A 25,679-nucleotide genomic window follows, 5' to 3' on the forward strand; every position below is an offset into this window, starting at 1 on the left:
TGGGCAAAGCTTCAGCATGTAGGAACCACTCAAAGTCAGCGGATGTGACTATACCCAGAAGCAGCTGTTTATATTGAGAAAAAGGCATCCTTGCATTGGGCAAAGATTATGATCAGGCTGTTAATGTTTGTAACCTGCAGATAGCTGTCGCCATATGGATGTAAATAACAAACACATGTGTACAATCATACGCGTCTGCCTTGCACACAATTCCATGGCACTATGATAGTGTTCACTTTAAGTTTATTCTTGTAAGCAAGGTTGATGTTTCCAAGACAATAACCCCAGTGTCACGAATGCAAATGTGTGTCAAAAGTCAATGTAAAAAGGTGAAGGCAACTTTAGTAAAGATCCGTGTACATGTAGAAATTATAAAGTTTTCTACTAGGCCTAACTGGGACACATTACACTTCTTCTTTGACCATCTACCTTGTCACTTGTCTTGTTCACTCCATTTTCCGAGTGTTGTCATCAATTCCTTAATCTGTAATTCCGTTAACCTTTCATGAGTCTGTCTGGCACATCTAGTAATGTCTTTGCAGAGAAACAGTAGTTCCTCATTCTGGTATGCATTTAATCAAGATGGACTTAGAGTTACAATAATCATTTCTTCTAACTCTACATTTAAAGTTGGCAACTTACAACTCCTTTTCTTTTTCTCAGACCTATATATTTACTAGATTATTAGTAATATTTGGGGTACTGTATTTAAAGGCAATTCTCCACTATTTGTGTCTCTTCTCACTTCAGGCTGTAAATGTAATTTTGACACATCAGATTTCAATGTTCCTATGGACACTATTGTTTCAGACGCAGAGTAGTTTATTAGCGGAGGTCCACTCATTCTAGACATGTAAAATGGTGATGTCCTCTGGAACATTCTGTTAGCTGCATCACAATTTGTCTGATTTAACATAGAATTTGTACTTTTAGTACAGGTGACATTTCCGGGGTCTCAGTGATTGTCTCACAGCTGAATCTCTAAGGGTCCTAGCTGAAGCATTACTTTCAGTAGGAATGGTCAATGTATGAGCAGTATTTCTATGTGACCCAGAATTATGGAGCTGTACAACAGGACCTATAGTAACTGAAACAGTCAGATCGTCTAAGGTATTTAATACACTCTGGTTCAAAGAAACTGTACTTCTAAGGGAGAAACAAGTATATGTTTATTCAGAAACACAAGTGCAATAGGTGCATTAGGGATTCTATCTAAACTCACAATTGTCAGTTCCGCAGATTGAGATTCAGTGTAACGTGGTGGACGATTCAGTAATAAGTTATTTGAGAAATCATCATTCACGCCACTAGCCTGTTAGTCGGTCATATTGTAAGCCTTGTCTGTCTCTAAATTATTTTTCTTTTCTCTTTGTTTGCCTTTGACATCTTTTCCTACTGTTAGTGCAGGGTAAATTTTCGTCATCTCTGTTATGTCAGCTCGCCAAACTTTCTGTTGTGCATCCCACCTAGCATCTGCATTGGTGTGTATGGCTCTTTTGAATTTCCCCTGATATTACTCTTTCACTTTTTGGTTGGCTATGTGTTCCCATTCATTAAGTGCTTTGAATTGAGCTGGTCTAGGAGGTACTCTGATTTAACCTGATTTCCCTATTAAATTATGTATAATTCTCAAAATAAATATTCCATATTGAGAGAATTGTAAGACATCATCCTTTTCTGTAATTTTATGACATTGTGCGAGCCAAAAACACGTGTAACCCTTTACTCATCATTACGATTCGTCCTGGCGTACCCTCGGGTGGTACTTCTTCAGCCTCTCTAACAACTGTTGTCACATCTCCCTGTACCAGTCTTCGTATAGCTTTAAAACATTTACAGGTAGATTCATCAAGCATTTTTGCGTGCGCAAACGGTGCGAATCGCAAAAATCGTCCATTTGCGCCAGCAAAAATTGCATTTGGGATTCATCAATGGTTCATGCTCTCGCAATTTAAGAATTCGCAAATAATTGCGAGTTCTCAAATTGCGATTGCATTTAAGGAATCGCAATTTGCGATTCCTTATATGCAATGCATGAACCGTTTTTGAATTGCGAAATCGCTATTTTTGGCCGCTATTTACCGCGAAGTCTGACTTCGTGGTAAATAGCGAAAACTTAGAAAAATGCACTTTAGTGTATTTTTCTAAGTTGTATGTTACACACGCACATGTCCTTTGGACATGTGTGTGCGCAACATCAGTCTACATTTACATTTCAGGGGTGCTACAGGGTGTCCTTTGGACACCCCTGGCTCCCTTGAAATCGCATCCTTATTTGCGATTAGCAATTTGCTAATCGCAAATAAGGAAGCTGTAGAAATCGTAAATAAAATTGCGATTTCTACATGAATCCCGTTTTGCGGGTCTTTAATAGCGATTCCTTAATAATCGCTATTAAGGACTCGCAAAAGGGGACAATGATAAATCTGGGGGCTAATCTTTGCTTTAAAAATTTGTATTCACAAATGACTTACCCTGAAACTAGTAAATTATTTTATTTCCTCCATCCTCTTGTTCGGCAATCACAAGCAGTACCAGCGTGACACTTTATGACAAATTCAACCAATCCTAGTGCAACTTTACACCAACCGCTCAATCTCAGGGCGACACACGTTGACGCTAACTTCACTCCTTGCATCAGTTCACCCTCATTTACTATTTTCTCAGCGCAATCTTCTAAGCAAAATACACACTGAAAATGCAAGGGATTCCAACATCTACGTCTATCTGCTCAACTAAAGATCAACAGATTGTCACACTCTCAAGGTAACTAGAACAATACCTTTACATTCTATATTAACCCTTACTTTGAGTGAAACCTCAGCCAGCAGAGTCTTGCTCAGATTGATACAGGTATTCCCTGTGCACTTGAGACTAACTATAAAAAACACTTTCCACTATCAGCTGTTATTGAAGACTTCTCATGACAAATGACACAACGTAGCAGACAACTACACGCAGTGTCTTCTATAGTGAACACAACTCTCCGTTGTATAACTGATTGTATCCCAGGATCGTAGGTCACGATGGACCCGATAACCACTTCAACTTTTTTGCATTACGCCCCACATTCACACAACCTTTTCAACTTTACATGACATCACACAGCCATTTTAAAACACTGCATTCTTAAGCAATACTTGTTTGCTCCTACAAGTTGTCTGATTTGGAGCGGAACTAATACTACATTAATCCTTCAGGCGAGCCATGGGTACGTAGGCATGGACTTTAATAGGACAAATGCCTAGATAGGACACCATAAATCCCTCCTGCCAACGGACAAAATTATCCAACATGCTTACAAGTTCTAATTCAGCAGCTTAGTGGGCCCAAATATAGATATCTTTCTTTCTAAAGTCTTTTTTATAATCTCTTTCTTATTTATTGGACATACTAATTGAGGCTTTAGACCTCCGATGGATCTTGCTCATCGCATTGAGGGGTGAGGAAACTAAGGAGTTGAATGTTGGCTAACCAACAAGGACCATGAGTTGGTAACCAATTTACAAATTAGAAATTATATTCAAATATATCACCCTCAAAACCACGCTGTAAATATATAGGATGGCAATGGGAAATCCAAACCTCCTGAAGAAGTTTAGTCAGGCCAAAATTACACAAACCAATAACTCTGCAGTTGCAATGCAGAACAATAGTAGCAGAACCTGATATTCTGTAAATAATCCATAATTATCCCTGTTATACATTAGGGACCCAGGTTTCGCAAGCACAGTTTCTGTGGAAAGAATATTAGCAAACTGCAAAGCCTCAGACATTGAGGTTCCAATTAGTTATTGTACTGAGTAGATTTAACGTACTGAGTAGATTTAACATTCAGGGTAATAATCAGCATTTCAGGAAGTTCAGCCATAAGTCTCAGTATACAGTTACAGATGTAGTTTAAAACAACACATTAAGCAAACGTCTAATAGAAATAAGATTCAAAATGATTTAGAAAAAAATCTAGGAAATCAGGTTTAAGGGAAAATCTCAACAGTGCATTAGGAAAGTATTGTTCATCCAAGGAGTCCAAGAAAAGTTTGATAGGCTTGGAGTTCCTGACACCAACAAGGGCAGGCGACATTCTAAAAAGTTCTTTCAATATAGGCATATGTTTTTGTTAAAGTCCATAAACATTGTTCAACGGACAGCAATGGCCATCTCAAAGAACTGAAGTGTGCTGCAGAAATGCCAAGAGGGAGCATGAGCCTTAGTGCCTCGCCTACCCATGAAAATCGTTATTATAGATCACCAAGACCAGAGATAACATCGACTGCCACACCATCATCGTTTGACTTTCATGTGGTAATTATCCGTTCTCAAGGTACAAAAGTGGCTACAGTTGCATTCTTTCACACACCAATTATGGGAGTCAATTGTCCGTTATGGGGGAACACAGATTAGTCTACAAGAAGCGATTCATTGCTGAAGCTCCCAATGTGCCAGTAGCAGAAGTTCATGCCACACGTTAGTATCAGTATACAAATTGCAATATGTTTCCAACCACTGTGGCATGTCATGGGAAAAGTACAAGAACGTTACATGAGTGAGCTAAAGTAAGATTCTTCGTCATAGACCTCATAAGAAAGTGCAGACCTAAAGAATAAAGTCAAGTTTAAGCTTTAAAAGACAGTACATCATAATTATTATATAGGTGCATATTTTAGATTCAAGCAGATGTGATTTAATTAATGCATTTGTCAAAGTAGTCAACTGTCATAAATTGTTTAATGAAATTGTTCAATAGTAGGTATGGACTACTACAACAATTGCAAAGTGTATACATGTAACATATAGGCATAAATTGTTTTTAAATTGTTGTTTTAAGAACGCTAAGACTCCATTAATATAAAGATTCAATGTAGAAAGGTAATCTTTCTAACTAGTTGCATATACATTTTGTTTCAACTGTTCCATGTCAATAGTACATCACAATGATGGTAAAAGAAGATGGTTTCTCAAGCCGTTAATATTCAGCATGTAAATCAGTACAGTTGCAAATGAAGATCATTAGTGCATCAATATTCAGTTGCCATATATTAAATTCTTATTAATTTCATAATTGTTAAAAATGCATTTTGTGAGTTTATATTTGACGTGATTTAAATCTTGTACAAAAGCAATTGTTAGGCAAGTTAGACAAACAGTATATGACATTCTTCTATTTCTATGCATATGAGCCCTCTTTTATGGCTCTAGCACAATATATTTTCTCAAAATGTAATTCTTTAAAATGTGTGCAAGGTGCACCTTCATTTTGTAACTGTTTTTATTATCATGTTTAGTTTTCATATTTTGTAAAGAATTACTAGCTTCTAACTTGGATCAGTGTTAAAGGGGTTCGCCAGGCATGAAGATGTGTTTGTGCCACCCTGAGGGACCCAAGTACTGACAGCAGGCCTGCCATTGCAGACTGCACGAGCAGTGCAAACTGCCTGAACTCAACTCTCACCTCACCATGCATGGGAAATTCAATGCACTATTTTGAATATATGCCAGTCACCCCTAAGGACGGCCTCCTGAGCTCATGAGGCAGCGTCCATTATAATAAAGGTGTGGACATGTAAGTGCAAGCTTGTATGACCCTATAGTGACTTTTACCGAGAAAGCCTACTATAAGTGATAGGCGGCCTATAGGATAACATGGGCTGGCACACTGGAGGTCGCCAGCTCCATTATGGTACTGCTGAAATATGTTGTATTTGTATCAAACAATTTGCCTCATCACCCATGACATGAATCTTGTGTCAAGGACGATGTGGCATGCACCCAGGTGTCTACCTTAGAGGTTGTCCACCTGGTTGACCAAGCCTTTCTTGTGCTTTGGCGGCCAGACCGCAGCTCCTGCTACCAAGGCGGGAATCTGACCCCTGCCAGGAGGAGTGAACTCTCTCATGAGTCAGAAACAATAGTTTGGACAGGATGGAGGGCACAGCTCCTTCCCACACAGGATGGCTTGTGAAGTGGCACAACGAGGTGGTGAACTTCAAAGCCTTCACTGCTTTTGATTCTGAGCCAGGCGCCCTCCCAAAGAAGGACACAGACGTCACCTGCTTTCAAAAACATCTGCACCCTGGCAGGCTGGAACATTAGGTATTCAGGAGGTGTGCAACCCCAGAAGGCTAACTACACCTCTAGGGTGGGCTACCTAGCCTGAAAGGATGAGAAAACTTCAGCCATTTTTAAAAGTGGTAGAATTGAGGGTTTGGGTAGAAAATGTGACACACTCCCGGATGTGGTCCTCTCAGGAGCCCATTGCACCTTTACCTCTAACACCCCTAAATCTAGGATTTATGGGCTACCCCTGACACCAGAAGCTTACTTATGATCTGACTTTCAAAAAAGGACAACAAGGAGACTTCTGTCTGTGACAACAAGATCGTCAGATAGCAAAGTTGTGATATTCTGCAGCTGTGGCAACCTTCCTGGAACTGCATGACTGCGACTTTCCTGGACCAAAGCTCGGCTTCCTCAGCCAGAGGGATCTCTTTGAGAGCTAAAGTCAACTCCAGACTACTCTGGACTAGTGGCACTATTCCACTGCAAACTTCAGGTAAAGACCATGTAGCTGAACCAAAGAATCGCTGGCAATCGGTCCCTCAGAGGGCCCGCCCAAAGATAGTCCTTTGGGTTATGGGAAATGTAGACCTGACCCCCACCAAATTTCAGACGGCTATCAGTTTCTCCCGGACTTCCAGATATTAAAATAACTTTCTACTGAGCTTACCACTGCCAAAGCTTATTGGCCGGCAGTCAATCAACCACCCTCTTTACTCAATGCTGCGCACCTCTAGGGAACCCTACCAAACCTTCATATGATGTCCGCAGTGGCTTTGTTGTCATCGGTATGCACACAGTTCCCTACCAGCACCGCGTAAGCGGTAAAACCAGCTCCCCTCTTCAGTACCAAGGAAAGCCAGGACAACTCTCCAATGGGCTCCCGAGGCAGGTAAAATCAAACTGACTGTTGTGGCTTGGTTCGGGAACCCGCATCACCTTCCATGTGACTCAACCTGCAAGTTAACGATTGTCACTGGTGCTTTTTTCCATTGACCACAATTGATAACGTTTTGCAGTACTGATTTGCACTGATTTCATTTTGCTTCTATAATTCATAACTCTGGTTCTACTTATCTGATTTACTTGCTTTTTGTGTCTAAATTTACCTACAAATCTGCTTTATTTGCATAAATTGATGTTGCATTCCTTTCGAGTTGTCAATTACTCATTGTCCATGTTGGTACTCTGAAATGCTCATCTCATGTTCCTCTAGTAAAGTCTGACTTCTCTTTACCACTCTACCAAGATTGAGTCAAGGATTTATTATTGTGTATCCAAGGACCATTTTGGGGTTATTATTAGACTATTGCATGGTGAAGCCTAACCAGCATAAAAACATAACACTCCACCTTCCTTTACCCAGTAAAAGTCTCCATGTAACCCCATGCCCTGGCCACACCCCTAAACCTGCTTCCTCACCAATCCCCCTCTGTCATAGCTAAATTTGTTGAGCACCTGCACTTTTCTTTTCCAATTTAAAGCAGTGGCCATAGTGGAAACAGAATAAGCAAATTTCATGAATCTATCAATGATGATTTCAGAAGTATAAGCTGCAGATGTCAACACAATAATATTTCATGGCCAATATCACAAAAACATCATTGTACTAGTTAATTCACATTTGACTATTGTTCAGTTTATGACAGTTGAGAAGATCCATGTGCGAGTAGCTCACTCCATCCACATTTTAACTGTGGTTGCTGGGACTTGTATTACTGTTTATACCTGTACGAATTCAGGACTACAAATCCTAGAAGACAAAGCAAAACGTTTGGACTGGATGAGCTGCTCAAGAATGGAACTACATAACTTGACTGTTATGACCACAATGATTACAAAAAAACTGCCTCTTAGTGCAGCCCTTTACCGCTCCTTTCAAATCTGCTTTCCCCTCTCGATGGCTGACCTTCCACCTGCAGGCAGAGGTGCCCGTTTATTTTTCGGCTGATGTGTTCCAGTCCATCTCTTTGTCCACCCAGGCCAGTTAGCATTTAGCCTTTGTTAGCTCAGCTGTCAGTTGGGCCTGCATGCCACACTGTACTCATCAAACTCAGGTCCAGCCCCTTTCCTGCCTCATGTGAGTAAACTGCTAATCACTTACTAAAACTTACTTGGAAGCCAAAATCTCAAGCTGACCCATGTCAGCCGTGTAGTTCACCTGGTCGTGGTATTGCCTTTCCTTTTTAGTACTTCTTGCCTCACATTTCCGTTAGAAAATTATTACATTTTGTTAATTGATAATTATTCTAGAGAACTCTTCTCCCTTTGAACCTCGCACATGATAGAGCCAAACTTGGGCCCTGCCTTACTATCCAAGTTCAGCTCTATGGTCTTTTATTTGCCTACTAAAAGTTGTTGAGGGGAAGAAACACATTAAAATGATACTTACAATGTAGTTATGCTGTAAAGGCCACAGACTCCGAATTCCATTTATGGATTTTTATTATAAGGCCAAAAACTATTGGATATAGACACACCGCAAAATCAGTGAATATAGGTACAGAAAAATCAATACAGAGTCAAATCTGTGCATATAATTGATTCGGCAAAAGAAACACAAAACTATAAACTCCAAGATTAATACACAACCCAAGATTGAGGCGAAGTCCAAATCCCTTTTTATTAGGGAAGAAAGCATGAAATATCTTTCCCAACACTACTCTCATTAATGATGGCTCTAGCTGGTTCCCCTAGTTTAGTTCTTATAGGTGTCAGCATGTGTAGACTTCCTTAGAAGTACTCACGTCAAATGGGTCAGTTTAAAGCTATGGAGTTCGTTCCCAAGATGCTCCTTCTCCTCCAAAAATCTAGAAGTCTGTGTTTTCTGTCCCTGCACACAATACAAAAAAGAATGAATGTATCCCCCTCCTCAATGTATCACATGAGGAAACATTCACTTCTTTAATACACCAGTAGTTTTCCAAGGCTTCTTTAATTAAATCTTATTTGCTTCTTTTGACCTTGGAGGGTAGATAGGCCAGGTGCAGATGATATCCCTTCTCGCTTCTCAGACTGTTCAAAGACATTCCAGTTATCTCCTTAAAAATAAAATAATGAGGATGCATTCCTTTTACCTACAAAGGGATGAAAACATTCTATTCTAGCACAAATAAAGATACATTTAATGAATTCTACAGTGGCTGAGGAAACTAAACCGTGAACACCCTGCATCTCGGTGCCTAGACTGCAGGCAACTTTAACACACATAATTACATTACTATTAATATAATGTCTCCCTACACAGGTGCATATGGACAAACTGATGTCTTCTATTACACTTGAATTCTATATATAACACGCACATTACATTTCTTGGTCAATGTGTAGAATAAATGCATTTTTAAATATAATACATAGTGATACTAAAACATATGTGGGTACGTTTAAACCATGAATATGAAGCAACCCTACAATTATAGTGCTGTATGCGCTCTATCAGTACCCCCTCTTATGACTAGTGTCGTAATTCAACATCTCACATTCTTGTCATTTGCCTTTGCATAAGAGCGATCAACATAGAAGTTGTACATTGCCGTCCTTGTCTGAATTTCTCTAATCCCTTAAGATGCAGATAATGACTGTCCTGCAGTGGTTTTAACTGCTGCTCTTGTTTCTTCAAGGAAAATTTAGCATGCCACTTTTGCCTTTTGCCACTTGTAAGCTTTGATAGCTCCCAATAACACAATGATACACATGATGGCTATTATGATGGGTTTCAAGATATATCCCATTATCCCTGTCCCAGGCTTCCAAACCAACTTCCAATCTTTCCAAAACCCTTGCCAATTTGTTCTCATAGGCCATCTGCAGCTAAGTCACTCAAATCTTGATGGATTTCTGAGATGGTACTAATATATTTACCTATATCCCGACTATTGTCATGAATATATGTGCTACAAAAGGGGGTGGTGATGGACGGAGCATCTGGCAAAGTGAGCAAGGGACTCAAGTCTGAGCATACCCTGCCAACTTATGGCGAACAAAGTGGTACAAAAGGGGGTGGTGATGGACGGAGCATCTGAACCAATCAAACACTCACACCCAGTCAACAGATCTGGGTTTAATCCATCACCGTTCTTTAGCCCTCTCTGCCACCCCAGTTCAGACATGGCCATATGCAAATCAGTATGACCCTGTGCCTCATGGGAACAGTCCAGCCCGAACTGCCAAGCCATGCCTTCCCTGGACCGGAAACAAGCTTCCGAGGACCGGATTCAACCCAGATCTGTTGACTGGGTGTGAGTGTTTGATTGGTTCAGATGCTCCGTCCATCACCACCCCCTTTTGTACCACTTTGTTCGCAATAAGTTGGCAGGGTATGCTCACACGTAAGTCCCTTGCTCACTTTTGCCACTGGATTCAAGCAAGCTGGGCTGAAAACGGCGGTAATGCCAGAAACCGGTCCTCGGAAGCTTGTTTCCGGTCCAGGGAAGGCATGGCTTGGCAGTTCGGGCTGGACTGTTCCCATGAGGCACAGGGTCAGTTTGATTTGCATATGGCCATGTCTGAACTGGGATGGCAGAGTGGGCTAAAGAACGGTGATGGATTAAACCCAGATCTGTTGACTGGGCGTGAGTGTTTGATTGGTTCTGATGCTCCGATTGTACTTACCCCACGTTTTCCTCTGTGAACGTTTTTTTCCTCTAAAGGCCATAGGTCCTCTCCATGAAAGATTTTGGGAAATACCACTGCTAGGTAGCAGGTGCCATACCAGTTCTTGGGGAGTTTCACATAGGCACTTTGTCCACATACAAAATATACATTTGGCACTATGGTCAACTTATCCAATATTGCCTTCCTTATTGCTTCTTCAATTTAAAAAATATGTACACAAATCACTCTCACCCACAACGATCTTATCATAGTAAGTTGATGGGTGTTTAATGCATAACTTCCCCTTTTGCTTAAAGTCTAAAGTTAAGGGACCAGAGCTTCCCTTTGCCTTAAGATCTAATTCTTCCTGCATCCATGGTATAACTTTATGCTTTGGGTCTGGTCTAAATAGTGTTTGTCTATGTCGATCTTCTATCTGATCTACAATTTTTTTTCGATGTCAGTCAGCATGCAAATTAAATTATTCCTATGAAGTGTCTAATGTAATGGTGGGCACGAAAAATGTAGACATCCTCTCCACCTCCTCATAATAATCATATTTATTCATATACATTAGAACTGGGACTTCTGAGAGTACCACATCATAATCGGAAAAGTAATACTCAAAGTGGGATTTACTATAATACATACTGAGCAACACACTACATGTGATGCCATAGGTCAAAGGTAAGTAATGATATTGAATGCCCTCTTCTACTGATGCGGGTAATTGCATACACACATAACAATCCTTCGCTTCCATTGTGTCCACGTATTCATACAACAATCGAGCATATGCATTCAGTGTGAAATCTCCTTTTGATAAATCTACGTGTAACATCAGGCTGGTTTCCCTAATCATATGTCCCTATCTTTGACAGAGGCACCCTCACCTAAATCTGCAGTAGATGAGGTAGGCGTTATGTCATTCTTTTCAGAATCGGGAGACCACACCAGCGAATGTAACAATAACCACAGCTATGACAATAATCACCACAACGATAAGGGTACCAATTAGGCACTTCTTTTTAAGTCCTGATTTTTCGCACCCCATTTTGCTTCTTATATGAATATACTTCTTTTCTTTCAATAAAGTCTCTGTTTATTTTGCTTGTTTAATCTGATTATTTACAATGTCTTTTAATGTCATTATCATTCGATTCTTTTTTCTCAATATTCAGTTCAATAACACTAAACCTATTGAAGAGTTGTAGTCAGCCCTACTCTCAGTTCTTCTCTCTAGTGAAAAGACCCTAATCTTAAGTCTTCTTTCTCTTGGGGCTAAGTTATCTTCTTTCTAAGGCTAATAAATGTCTCTTTAAAGTTCACTCTTCATCATTTATGATGTTTGATCCAAGCATAGTAAGGACAAGTTGCAGTATTTCAGCACAAATTTCTCTCATTTCTTGTGCAGTTGGTTGACGACCAAAAGTAGGGAAATGAACTTGGTTGAGAATCAAAAAGCGCAATCCACTCAGCCTTGGTGGATCAGGAACTGTCAAAGTCAGTATTCCAAATACGTCGATTCCAGGGACTATGAACTGAAGATTGATTGTCAGTATTCCCTTCGTGACTCACTGTGCCTGTTTCCAGTCTCCCAGAGTCTCTCGGTTTCTGCATCTGCAGCCAGGTACGTCAACCCAGGAGATGTGTACTTTCGAGACCGTACTCTTTCCCTTCTGGATCATCTCACACAATCCGGTCTTTCTTCGGTGTCACTTTGATCAGATTCAGACATTTCAGGAATCGGAGCAAGATCTTTCTCAGCTGTAAGTCTTAGATTCAGCCTTTCTTTCTTTGTTGGCCACTTGGCTGTTACAGCATTTGTTCTCTTCCATTCTTCCTCTTGATCTGATCCTTCTGCACCAGACGGTTCACTCTGCTCTGGTTCGAAGGTCACTTCCATGATATCATCTATTTCAGAGTCTGTAGTCGCTTCGGAAGTTGTCTGATTTATTCGGTCTTGCTCGACTCACTGTTCTGCTTCATCGAGAGCTCTCGCTTCTGACCTGCGTCTTTCACTTTCTGTTGCACCCTCGATTGTACTTCTCGGAACACGAGGAGTCGTATCTCCCACAGGTTCTGGGACTCTGCGAGTATGGGAAGCATGGGTCCAGTTTGGCAATCCTCCACACTTCACCACTGTACTTGTGACTAGAAGCACCTGGTACGGTCCAAGCCACCGAGCCTCAAGGCAGCTCTTCCTCACATGCTTTCGTACCAGGACCCAGTCACCAGGGCTTAGAGCATGAAGCAGGTCACTCGAGGTGGATGCAGTCACAGCCTCGACCTGGTGGGACACAGAATTAACCACATCAGCCAGTCCTTTACAATAATCCATAATCAAATCATCTGTGATGTTTATCAATGTTGTAGCTGGCACCATAGGCAGTCGCATAGCTCTTACCATCAATATCTTGTGAGGAGAGAGCCCTGTTCTCCTATTAGGCGTATTACGTATGCTCATTAGCACGAGAGGGAGCGCATCAGCCCATTTCGAGGAAGTTGATGAACACACTTTGGACACCCTCATTTTGATTGTGCCATTTACTTGTTCTACTAGACCAGAAGCCTTGGCCTGTAGCTGCAATGTAATCTCTGATCGATCTTCAAAGCTGCACATAACAATTTCATGTGTTCGTTATGGAAGTGTGTTCCTCTATCTGTTTCCACCAAGGTCGGCATTCCAAACCGCGGTATCAGTTCTCTTCAGAGCAACTTTGCCACTGTGTACATCGCCTGCTTTGATACACCTCAACCCATCGTGAAAAGATACACACCACCACCAGGAAAAATCGCAACCTATTGCATCTTAGCCTCTCACTGAAGTCTAACTGTATTCTGTTGAAAGGACCTCCTGGTCTTCCAATGTGACATTCATTTGCTGGCACGTAACACACCTGTAACAAACTGCTTCAGCATAGACACGGAATCGAGGGATGAACCACGTTTGCCTAAACACTTGCACCATGGCATCTCTTCCAAGATGAACTGCTCCGTGAATTTGCCTTGCCATTGGCTCAATAAACAGTTCAGTAACACTGCCCTTTCATCTGTTGACACCCAAATGACATCATCTCTCTTTTGACAGCCTGCTCTAACCCATGACGCTGCTTCCTCTTCTGGAACCTCATCTTGTAGTCTCTTCACCTCATCCCATGTATCAGCTTCAGCCAACATCATGCTGAGCTCGGTCTCTTCTGCACTTTCTTCTACGTATCCTCCATTGAAAATACAAACATGTAATGCACAAAAGCGAGCCACTTCTTCAGCGTATTTATTTCCCTTGGTGACAACATCTTCTCCTTTCCCATGGGCTGCACATTTTACAACTGCTATGGCTCTTGGTTTCTGTAAGGCTTCTAGTAAATGACAAACATATTCACCATTACGGATGGGAGATCCTGAGGATGTCAGGTATCCCCTCTGAGACAATAACTGTCCAAAATCGTGAACCACTCCAAGCCCGTATTGGCTGTCTGTATAGATAGTTACTCGTACTCCATCTGCAATAGTACAGGCACGTGTCAGGGCAACAATTTCGGTCACCTGAGCATAATATATTCTTGTTAGACCAGCAGCTTTGACTACTCCCAAAATAGTACAGACAGCAAAAGCCGCTCTGAGGTACCCTTTATTGTCTCTTAAACATCAACAAAAAGGATCAAATCAGATTCGGGCAGTGGTTCATCAACAATGTCAGGTCTGGCTTTGGTAGACAGTTCAGTATCATCTAGACAGTCATGCTCTTCACGATCTTCTTCTTCTTGTGGAAGAGACAACAATGTAGCAGTATTCAAAGTAGTACAACGCTTGAGAGTAATATTTTCAGCAGCTAATATAACTTGGTCATATTTTTTAAGCCTAGTGTTGGTGAGTTGATGTGTATTAGTCCTTGTCAAGTAATCTTTATTGTTTAAGTTATTTAAAACCATAACAATGTCCTTGTCATTAGCAGTTCCACTGAATGTGCTGTCGTCATCCCATGGTACCAGATCACTAATATCTTTTTGGGTCAACCTCAAAAGTGGTTTTGCCTGCAAAGAAAAGTTTGGGATCCACTGTCAACAATAGCCAACCATTCCCAAAAACATGCAGACTACTTTTTGTGTTTTCAGAGTTCCCATTTGCAGAATCGTCTATTTGCGATCAGGTGACACCCTTCGTTTTCCTTTCTCAATTCGATGTCCCAGATACTGTACCTCTGACTGACAGTACTGAAGCTTATTTGGCGACATTTTGTGTCCATTCTCTGCCAGATGGTTAAGCAAAGCCACTGTATCAATTCTGCACTTGTCCTCAGTTTCTGATGCGACCAATAGGTCGTCAATGTATTGAACCAAAACTGAGTTTTGGGTCAATATCAATCCTTCAAGATTCTTTTTCAAACACTGGCTAAAGATAGAGGAGCTTTCTGTCTACCCCTCAGGAATACGATACAATGTTAACACACGATCATCTATCCTGAATGCAAAAATACACTTGCTATTTTCATGCAGTGGTATGGAGAAGAAGGCTTGGCACAAATCGATGATTGTGAACTATTCGGCTTCACATGGTATCTGAAATAGTATGACAGCTGGATTTGGTACCACAGGACAACACAGGATCACGATTTCATTAACGCTGCGTAGATCCTGCACTAATCTGTACTTGCCGCTTGGCTTCTGTAGTCCCATTATAGGTGAATTACAGGGACTTCCTCTTATCTCCTTCAAAATGCCATCTGCAATCATAGACTCAATCACAGGTCGCATTCCAGCGATATTTTCTGGAGTCAATTTATACTGCAGAATTTGTGAAAATTCAGCATTGGGTTTGACCTGTATCTTCACAGGTTCGACACCTTTGATAAATCCAATGTCTTCACCTGTAAAGTCCCATACCTTGGGTGAAACAGAATCTCTCAGATCATGAGGTAAATGTTTTTTATTGTTTTATTGTGAGAAACCACAAACAGTTCTGCACATAGACTCATATTTGCCATTTTAAAATCAGCGTCATCATCATCATCATATGTTTGCAACTCTCGGAGTGCAGGATATGTTACAGTTCAATGTACAGAAAAGGTCATGTCCCAACAGACAGACCGGGCTGGAATCACACACCACAAATTGGTGTTTATCTTCAAAGGGTCCTATTGTCACAGGCAATTCAGTTGTCAAAGGGTTAGTCATTTTCAAATTAGTTACCCCTACTACTTTGATTGACTTTCCTGACAAGGTTAAGTCTGGAACCAGTTCTGTCCGAACTGTAGAACGTGCAGCTCCAGTGTCTCACAGAAAAGTAAGAGGATGTCCGTTCACTTTTGAATCTACAAAAGGTCCACTTTGGTCCTCTTTCAGGGCAGACCCCAAATTGCATTCTCCCTACTCCCCCCTCTGGTACTCATGAGGGTCTAATATTTGGCCTGACCTGTCTTTTATCTCAAAATAAGGCATCTGCCTATACATCTAATTACTCATGGGTATTCTGGGAGGTTGCGGTATTTGCATTTGGGACTCAAAGCTACCCCATACATGGATCTGGGTCTTGTCACAGTATTCACACCTTCTGGCATCTGTCCCTCTCATTCATATTGCGATTGATTTGCTGGATTTGATCTACACTCGCGCTTCCAATGCCTGATTTTGTGACGATAATGGCATGCTGTCACACGTCTTTGATTTGCTGCCCACTCTGCTCCCATACCAACATCAGCACCTCTTCCTCTACCCTGTCCAGGTTGTGGCACAATTTGTTGTTGGTTCATTCCTCTACAACTTCCTCTTCCTCGACCCATCGCTCCTCCAACTCCTTCCCCTCAATCCGGCCGTTCTGCAGTGCTCAACTGTACTAACATCAACTTTTCCTTTGTCTTCTTTTATGCTGCTTCTACCTGTTTACTGCAATAATTTGCATATCGCAAAATTTCATCAACAGACTTGTTCTGCCAGCATATCAAGTGGTGCTCTATCATTAAACTGATATCAGTTCTTAATCCTAATACAAATTTAGACACAAATTGTCCCATTTGGTTCGACTCCAGTCCACTATATTATTTAAATGCTACTAATAGCCTTTCATAATAGTCATGCACAAATTCTTTAGGGTCTTGAGTAGTACCATCAATTTTAAGCCAATCAACAGTCTGCGGCGCAACTTTAGACTGCAACCATGTAATCACTTGCCCATATTTCTTCATCATCTCTGCTGAAGGACCATTTGTCAATGCATCTCTAGTTGGTTCTGTAGTAGGTCAATCAACAGCAACCTTTCAGGCAGTCCACAAATCACCCAGAACCACTATATCGAACAATGTATCCAAATCAATCCAAACACTTTTGAGATCTTAACAAACCGATCAATTTGTTTATACCAATCGGCAGGCTTTTCCCCTAGCCGAGGAAAATCATTAGTGAAAGCCGCCGAATCACCTCTACTCCACAGCACATGTACATACCCTCCATTCTATACTTCCCTTAGGGGGAAATTTCCTGCTTCTCCTGCCTCTCCACCTGGAGGCAGAGTATCTCCTATCAATTTCTTGGTACTTTTCTTCTTGGCCCATCTATCTTCCTATTTATCCAATGCTCTCCATGGCCTCATTGCTATCATGAGATCTTTAATTTGTGCGTTTAATCCAGTGGTTTGCTTTTCCTCCAAATCCTGATTAGTGTAATTCAATCTACAACTTCCCTGCGTCAACTTTGTTTTTGTCAAATCCACCTCATATCGTCTTGCTAGTTGTACCAATGCCTCATGAGCGCGCTTGGCTTTCTTCGTAACATCCTTAGCTATAAATAGCAATTCACTCTGATCATATGTTTCAATCCTTTCTATCGGCAGATTCCCTTCTTTCACTTCATCTATCTCGATTTTCAATCTAACCACATCTAACAGTGGTGACTTTATCGCCATCTGTATCATTCTCTGACTCTGCTCACTTCCAGACTCTTCCCTGCCCCAACTCTCTGTCCTCCTTGGACTTGCACTTTCCTCCATTCTCAACACTGGATGACTTTCTCTTGCACAACTTTGACTTCTCCAATGGTTACCGTTGCATAATCCTTGCAGTGGAAACGTTACTCTAGGGGCTTCCTGTCTCACCACCCGCTCCTCTCTTGGTAGCATTGACTCTCTCACTGGTTGAACCCACATTCTAAGATCTGATCTCGAGTTAGCCAAAGGTGCTGTACGTCTTCGTTCCAACCCACTATCCATCCTTGACGGATCAGCAGTAGCTGGTAATGGGGTACTAGTTTCCACTGGCCCCTGAACCATACCTGTTCCACTCATGGTAAGACTACCCCAATCATAGTTTCTTCCCGTTCACAGATATGCTGTGGTTGCCTTTCATCTGCCCTTTTGTTAGGATTATAATTTGAAACCACAGGTCCGACTGTAATAGGTACTGTTAGAGAGTCTGGCAACTGTCTAGCACATGCACTGCCATTATGCTTAGTGTCCCCAAATCCAGGCCTTTCAGAGCCTCCTGGGTTCCTGATTCCTACTGTCACTCTTCCTCTTACTCCTGCTGTCTGGTCTTCTGAACCTATATGATCTATCCTTGATGTTTCCCATGCTGCTGCATTCTATCTTGCTCTGACCTGGAATCACTAGGTGGAGGACGATCTGCTAACAATCTCTCTAGGAAGCTATCATCTGTGTCACTGTCTTTCCCCGTCTTACTCTTTCCTTCAGATTCACCTTTCAACAAACTAAATGGATACAGGCATTCTCCCTCTATAGTTTCTACTCTCCACCTCTTCAACTGTGAATCCCACCTAGTGTCCTGATATGCCTTTGTTGCCCTCCTTATCTTTCCCTGCGGCGCTTCTCTTTTCTTTGCCATTGCTGCTCTCATCCATGCATCTAAAGATTCAAATTGGGTTTGTCTAGGTGGAGGCTTCAGAGCATTCATCACTCCCCTGAGTTGGTACAATACCTCCATAACGAGGAAAAGCCAATTCTCCCTCCTTCACTGTCATTTTGTGCCAATTTTGCAGCCACGCTATCGTATAGAGTCCTACATTGGTTTCCATGTAATGTGCTGGGGTATCCTCTGGAGGAGCTTCTTCACCCACCCGAATTACCACACCTGTCTCACCTCTACACATATCTCACAACATTTTAAAACATATCATGATAAAAGCGGCTTATTGCAATCCAGAAGTCAATCTTACCACTATGGATGACCTTCGACCAATCCCATCGCGGCGTTACACCAACCAGCCTATCCCAGCACAGCTCTTTCTAGCGTCACAACTCCCTCCTTGCAGTGGCTCACCCTCCTTTACAATTTTTCTTCATGCTCTCTCGCTCACACATTCATACACAAGTAACTGTATAACCAAAGTTATTAACCAAGTAGCTGCTTCCTACTACAACCACAATAACTGACAGTCACATAAACAAATAATTGTCTGTCCACTAAAAGATCGATAGAACACTCTCACAAGAACATCCAATGTGACCCCCGACCTGCGCTGGTCACCCAATCACTGTAGTCTACCCCCGGTAACTGAGGCTTTCCACCGCGATGTTACTCTTCATTCACACAAAGTTCCCTACAACAAGTGGATCATCAATAGCGCTTCACGACACCCACAATTCAACCAGACAATTACATATACAACTATCCCGGGATCTTGTACTTCCCTTGAGTCCGCTCTCCAAACTTCCTGATCTGCACGTGTCCAGACCAGCAAACCGATTAACTCACAATCACTCAACACTCATTCTCACTTCGCAAAACAACACACGAACAAAACATCACTGCGATCTAACACACCACACTATTTCATACTCACTCTACCACTGCTTCCGACGCACCATCAACATCTGCCCAACTCCATCGGTAGCTGTTCCTCCGCCGTCTTCTACACCGCCGAATCCAGAGCCAGAATTCTTCCCACTTCTACTCGAAATCCCTAAATTTCCCCTCACTTTAGAGGCAAACCATTCTCTGCTACCATTTGATAAAGCCAAACTTGGGCCTTGCCTTACTATCCAAGTTCAGCTACGATGGTCTTTTATTTGCCTACTAAAAGTTGTCGAGGGGAAGAAATACATTAAAATTATACTTACAATGTAGTCATGCTGTAAGGACCACAGACTCCGAATTCCATTTATGGATTTTTATTATAAGGCCAAAAACAATTGGATAAAGACACACCGCAAAATCAGTGAATATAGGTACGGAAAAATAAATACAGAGCCAAATCTGCGCATTTAATTGATTCGGCAAAAGAGACACAAAACTATAAACTCCAAGATTAATATACAACCCAAGATGGAGGCAGAGTCCAAATCCCTTTTCATTATGGAAGAAAGCATGAAATAACTTTCCCTACACTACTCTCATTAATGATGGCTCTAGCTGGTTCCTCTAGTTTATTTCTTAATGGTGTCAGCACGTCTAGATTTCCTTAGAAGTACTCACGTCAAATGGGTCAAATAGCTTAAAGCTATGGAGCTCGTTCTCAAGATGCCCCTTCCCCTCCAAAAATCTATAAATCTGCATTTTCTGTCCCTGCTCACAATACAAAAAAGGATAAATTCAGCCCCTCCTAAATGTATCACATGACAAAACATTCACTTCTTTAATACACCAGTAGTTTTCCCTGACTTCTTTCATTAAATCTTCTTCGCTTCTTTTGACCTTGGAGAGTAGATAGGCCAGGCACAGACGATATCGATATCCTCCTTTCTCGCTTCTTAGACTGTTCAAAGACATTCCAGTTATCTCCTTAAAACTAAAATAATGAGGTTGCATTTCTTTTACCTACAATGGGCTGAAAACATTCTATTCTAGCACAAATAAAGATACATTTAATTAATTCTACAGTGGCTGAGGAAACCAAACTGTAAACACCCTGTATCTCTGGGCCTAGAATGCAGGCACCTTTAACACACATGATTACATTACTATGAATATAATGTCTCCCTACACAGGTGCATATGGACAGACTGATATCTTCTATTACATGTGAATTCTACATAACGCGCACATTACATTTCTTGGTTAACGTGTAGAATAAATGCATTTAGAAGATAATACATAGTGATACTAAAACATATGTGGGTGCATTTAAACCATGAATATGATGCACCCCTACAATTATAGTGCTGTATGCGCTATATCACACATATCTTTTCCATCGAAAGAGAAAGGTAGCTGTGCCCCCAGTAATAAACGTGGGTCACACAGAAGTACAATATGTTAATCCACATTCTGCATCCTGTTCTGCAATGCAGGTTGCTCATTTTTCTGTAGTTTGTTCTGGCAGCGGTGCTTTATTTGAGCTCGTGGTTGCAGGTGGGACCCACTGGCACTCATTTTTGAGTAATGGCACTTATTTTTTATTCTACACCTTTTTTTCAGAACAAGAGACAGAAAAATAGAAAAGGAGACAGAGAAAGAGGGAAACAAAATAACAAAGGGAAAAAGCAGGGATGAAAAATAATCTGCAAAAGTGAGATCAGTGATATAATGCAAAATGACAGTGCTCCCTGCAGATCATGATGAGTCCCCCCTAAATCTTTCTTATCTCAGATATTCATTGGGCGCTGCATGGGGCCACCACCGGAGGGTTTTAGGCCCTCTGATGAATAAAGGGCCCCATCTACGCTGCAATGGCTGCCAAGGTAGGACTGGCTTATTAGGGAGTGCCAGAATGGCTGGTCTGATAGGAATGTGTGGCTGTTCTTTTGGCTGGTTGTGGGCCTGTTTTATAGTCTGGTGGGATGGTTTTCCCTCATATTACCATGTACATTCCCTCCAGCAAGCACCAATATAACTAGTCCTGCATCCCTGGCAAAACCCTTAAACAACATGTCTTTAAAAGTTAAAAAATGTTCAGATTTGAAAATGTGGGGCACATTTTAAGGTATCTGATTTCCTAATGGAGGCCACTTTTATTTTGGTGCCAAGCCTATTTTATGCCCCAGTCTAACCCTAAAGGCTGCAGGGATCTACTTTACATTCTGAGTGAGGAAAGACGGTAGAGTATGTCTGGTGGTGGAATAAAGAGTCATGAAATGGAATCAAGACTAAACAGCCTTCGTGTTCAGTAACCTGACCTTCGATAGCACGAATCAGGCGCTTCTGAGCAAAATGTTGGGCCACAGCACTTACACTTTTACAAAACAAGCATTGTCTGGCAGTATACAAAAGTGCTCTATGTAATGCCTCCATACTGGCCGACAGTACAGTTGAAATGAAGCACAATCTGAAGTATTTTTAAGACTTCATTAGTAACACATAACATGTTTTCGGAAGGCGAATCTGAACTATATATGTGATGGTTTATAGGATAGATTTTCTCCAGCATAATATAAGTCCAAAATGCAAGATACTCCTAGAAAAAGTCCACTAATAATACAATTGTACAGGGAATAATTGTCTCAGCTGAAAGAAAGGGCAGGGTATAAATTAACGTAGGCAGTCATTTTGACAAATTTCTAAAATGAAGCAAGTTAGCCTAACAAAAATGTTTTCTTAAAACGTAATTTTACAGAAAAAAATAAAACAATAGGATACCGCTTTTCACAAAAATATGCATTTTCAATTGGAAAGGTAAATATTTATTTTAAAGGACAGCCTGATAATAAAGTAAGGAGGGGAAAAGGGGTGGGTATACTTGCTGGGAGGAGGTGTGGATTGGGAATGGGAAGTAGTAAGGTGTTTGTTAAAAAAAGGAGAGTAAATTGGGAGAAGGAGTAAGGGGTTTAAGAAAGGGAGTAAAGCCGGAGGAAGATGAGGGGTTTGTAAAAGAAACATGGGAGTAAAGTGACAGTGGGAGTAAGGGGTTTGTAATAAACAGGATTAGAGGTGCAGGGAGAGAAAGGGGTTTGAAAAAATGAGTTACGAGAATGGAGGAATAAAAATTTTGTGAAAACTGTGTAACTGTGTAACTGACAGTCACATAAACAAATAATTGTCTGTCCACTAAAAGATCGATAGTACACTCTCACAAGAACATCCAATGTGACCCCCGACCTGCGCTGGTCACCCAATCACTGTAGTCTACCCCCGGTAACTGAGGCTTTCCACCGCGATGTTACTCTTCATTCACACAAAGTTCCCTACGACAAGTGGATCATCAATAGCGCTTCACGATGCCCACAATTCAACCAGACAATTACATATACAACTATCCCGGGATCTTGTACTTCCCTTGAGTCCGCTCTCCAAACTTCCTGATCTGCACGTGTCCAGACCAGCAAACCGATTAACTCACAATCACTCACCACTCATTCTCACTTCGCAAAACAACACACGAACAAAACATCACTGCGATCTAACACACCACACTATTTCATACTCACTCTACCACTGCTTCCGACGCACCATCAACATCTGCCCAACTCCATCGGTAGCTGTTCCTCCGCCGTCTTCTACACCGCCGAATCCAGAGCCAGAATTCTTCCCACTTCTACTCGAAATCCCTAAATTTCCCCTCACTTTAGAGGCAAACCATTCTCTGCTACCATTTGATAAAGCCAAACTTGGGCCTTGCCTTACTATCCAAGTTCAGCTACGATGGTCTTTTATTTGCCTACTAAAAGTTGTCGAGGGGAAGAAATACATTAAAATTATACTTACAATGTAGTCATGCTGTAAGGACCACAGACTCCGAATTCCATTTATGGATTTTTATTATAAGGCCAAAAACAATTGGATAAAGACACACCGCAAAATCAGTGAATATAGGTACGGAAAAATAAATACAGAGCCAAATCTGCGCATTTAATTGATTCGGCAAAAGAGACACAAAACTATAAACTCCAAGATTAATATACAACCCAAGATGGAGGCAGAGTCCAAATCCCTTTTCATTATGGAAGAAAGCATGAAATAACTTTCCCTACACTACTCTCATTAATGATGGCTCTAGCTGGTTCCTCTAGTTTATTTCTTAATGGTGTCAGCACGTCTAGATTTCCTTAGAAGTACTCACGTCAAATGGGTCAAATAGCTTAAAGCTATGGAGCTCGTTCTCAAGATGCCCCTTCCCCTCCAAAAATCTATAAATCTGCATTTTCTGTCCCTGCTCACAATACAAAAAAGGATAAATTCAGCCCCCTCCTAAATGTATCACATGACAAAACATTCACTTCTTTAATACACCAGTAGTTTTCCCTGACTTCTTTCATTAAATCTTCTTCGCTTCTTTTGACCTTGGAGAGTAGATAGGCCAGGCACAGACGATATCGATATCCTCCTTTCTCGCTTCTTAGACTGTTCAAAGACATTCCAGTTATCTCCTTAAAACTAAAATAATGAGGTTGCATTTCTTTTACCTACAATGGGCTGAAAACATTCTATTCTAGCACAAATAAAGATACATTTAATTAATTCTACAGTGGCTGAGGAAACCAAACTGTAAACACCCTGTATCTCTGGGCCTAGAATGCAGGCACCTTTAACACACATGATTACATTACTATGAATATAATGTCTCCCTACACAGGTGCATATGGACAGACTGATATCTTCTATTACATGTGAATTCTACATAACGCGCACATTACATTTCTTGGTTAACGTGTAGAATAAATGCATTTCGAAGATAATACATAGTGATACTAAAACATATGTGGGTGCATTTAAACCATGAATATGATGCACCCCGACAATTATAGTGCTGTATGCGCTATATCACACATATCTTTTCCATCGAAAGAGAAAGGTAGCTGTGCCCCCAGTAATAAACGTGGGTCACACAGAAGTACAATATGTTAATCCACATTCTGCATCCTGTTCTGCAATGCAGGTTGCTCATTTTTCTGTAGTTTGTTCTGGCAGCGGTGCTTTATTTGAGCTCGTGGTTGCAGGTGGGACCCACTGGCACTCATTTTTGAGTAATGGCACTTATTTTTTATTCTACAACTTTTTTTCAGAACAAGAGACAGAAAAATAGAAAAGGAGACAGAGAAAGAGGGAAACAAAATAACAAAGGGAAAAAGCAGGGATGAAAAATAATCTGCAAAAGTGAGATCAGTGATATAATGCAAAATGACAGTGCTCCCTGCAGATCATGATGAGTCCCCCCTAAATCTTTCTTATCTCAGATATTCATTGGGCGCTGCATGGGGCCACCACCGGAGGGTTTTAGGCCCTCTGATGAATAAAGGGCCCCATCTACGCTGCAATGGCTGCCAAGGTAGGACTGGCTTATTAGGGAGTGCCAGAATGGCTGGTCTGATAGGAATGTGTGGCTGTTCTTTTGGCTGGTTGTGGGCCTGTTTTATAGTCTGGAGGGATGGTTTTCCCTCATATTACCATGTACATTCCCTGCAGCAAGCACCAATATAACCAGTCCTGCATCCCTGGCAAAACCCTTAAACAACATGTCTTTAAAAGTTAACAAGCATTTACAATGCAATAGGTCTCGCAGCATTTAATTTAGAGCTTTTAACATTATTTTGTGACCAAGTTCTTTGTAATGAAATGCTAATGCTTAATATTATTTGTTCATTGTCAAATTTTTTGTTGTTTATTAAGAAGTAGTAAGGCATTTCTTGTGATATAAATCATTCATAATGAGTATTTCCTTAGTAATGTAATTGTTTAAAAATAAATTTGTAACAATTGTTTTTTGAAGAAACTTGTATTTATTTTTAAACATATGATATAAATGCACAGCAAACATATAATTTTGTAAATGGCCTGATATTCTTGTTAAGTATCATTTCTTTATTCTGATAGTATTAAGAAAAAATTGCTTTACAAGTATATAGCGTATTTAACTTGTATGCAAATATCTTAAATGTACATTTCACACAGTTAACACTTGTATTTCACACTATTCACACATGTATTTTTATAAAAGTAATACAATGGAAAAGTAGCTTTTGATAGTATTTTGAAGTTGTATCTTTAAAAGCTTTTCAAATAATCATAGACATAGTAGAAATGAAAAATAGTATAATATTGAAAATTGCAACAGTATATACATCAGTTGTGCTTGTTATGCTGGTAAGTTTTCTGTTAACATTTGAATTACAGCAAGCATATTATATTTTTTGAATGATACTTG

This window comes from Lissotriton helveticus, chromosome 6 (genome assembly GCF_964261635.1).
Source record: "Lissotriton helveticus chromosome 6, aLisHel1.1, whole genome shotgun sequence".
In the NCBI taxonomy this organism is placed as follows: domain Eukaryota; kingdom Metazoa; phylum Chordata; class Amphibia; order Caudata; family Salamandridae; genus Lissotriton; species Lissotriton helveticus.